Genomic DNA, 1,725 nt, shown 5'->3' with positions numbered 1-1,725 from the left:
TTTATTTATTTTTTTTTTTATGGTGTTTTTACATTGCATGGAACCAGTGGTTATTCAGCAACGGGCCCAAGGGCTTTACGTGACTTCCAAACCATGTTGAGCGTGAACTTCGATCACTAAAAATACACCTCTCTAACTCCTCAATGGAACGCCCGAGAATCGAACTCGCGAAAACCGAGGTGGCAGGCCAAGACTATACCGATCACGCCACTGAGGCGCTTCCGAAGTCTGTCATGGTCGCTGAACATCGCTTCTTATTGTTGGCGAGATCGACAGCCATTTGACAGAGGGCTCAGCCACTTCGTCAACTGCGCTATTGCTTCATGGAGAAGGAAGCAAAAACATTTTGTTCTCTGTCTCGGGATTTTGTTTTGAAGTTTATTTGCACGTTAACCCCAGAAGAATGTTTCTATCGGTGATTCAGTGCTCCTAATCTTGAATATATACAATATTACTAATGTGAAATCGTTATTCCTGAATTTCCCTCTTGTGTCTATAGTCTGCTGAACTGTAGATTTAAGAAACAGTACCATAGAGCACAGTCTTCATGAAAGAAAATAAGCATTAATTAGAAGTTCCTGATAGGTACCATCGTGATATCCGGGAAGTTGTTGTCCAGACCCAATGCCATTCACGATTGTGAGGTTAAAAGGAAGGACCTCGTGGAAAGGAGGAGCAACCAACAGCTCTTGATTATCCATTCGCCCAAATTTTACAGGTTTCCTTTCAACACTGAAGTTCGTTTTTTCCAAAAAAGTTATGTTTATGAGTTTCGTACAGAAACATAAAACCAATGGAAAGGAAGTTCTTCAATACAAGTTTGTAAACTTCCGCTAGGGAGAGGCAAGAAAAAACTAAATAATATTGTATGAAAAGTAAAAAAGAAATTAATTATAAAAAGAAACCCATCGGCAAAATAGATAGTTCAAAAGAGACTACTTACGCTAACGGCACTATTCTTTTATCCTGGAAAAGATATCTTGCAAAAGTTATTCATTTCGAAATGCCGAAGCGGCCGAGAAGGAAAATTAATATAAAAACAGAAAAGGTGAATTTTCCCCTTGATTGCTTTCGGCTTTGATCATGGCAGACGCATCCAATGAACCTATTAATTATTCCAGAGGTCCCGAAAAAATTTCGCTTAAAAACATTCTGTTTGATGTTGGTAAATCTCTCCAGCGTCTCTTGAAGACCAGGTCGTAGACATTAAATCCTAATGTGAGATTGCATCTCCTGCCTGTAGATTTGCATATTCTGAAAACGTATTTAGTAAACTTGCTATGGGCGTTGAAAAGGATATAAAATTTCTAAAGCTCTTATTGTTTTGTCCACAACAAGTGATGTCTGACATTCGCATGAAAATGACGCTCAAGAAGTCCTTCTTGCTCAGCGGAGTCTGGTTTTAATGGTTCTCGGGGCCTATGAATTTGGTCCGTTCCCATGTCAATAGTGGTCATGGCCGGCATCCTGTAATTTGCGGGGATGAAGCAACCGACTGACATACCCTTTAGGACTGACAGTGCCCTAGTCATTGAAGTTGATGCACCACTGAAATTACCGGACTATTTTTGTCGAGAACCATTAAAAGTGTAAGTTTTGTAAGAGTTTAAGTATGAATGCTACCCGAGAGTTAAAGCTATCTTCTGCTAAAAATGGTAAGGCTATACACCAGAGATAAGATATAAGATAAAAAGGCGTGGTACCACCTCCAGCTTACCCGGGACG

This window comes from Macrobrachium nipponense, chromosome 3 (genome assembly GCF_015104395.2).
Source record: "Macrobrachium nipponense isolate FS-2020 chromosome 3, ASM1510439v2, whole genome shotgun sequence".
Taxonomy (NCBI): Eukaryota; Metazoa; Arthropoda; class Malacostraca; order Decapoda; family Palaemonidae; genus Macrobrachium; species Macrobrachium nipponense.
This window is presented reverse-complemented; position numbering follows the sequence as displayed.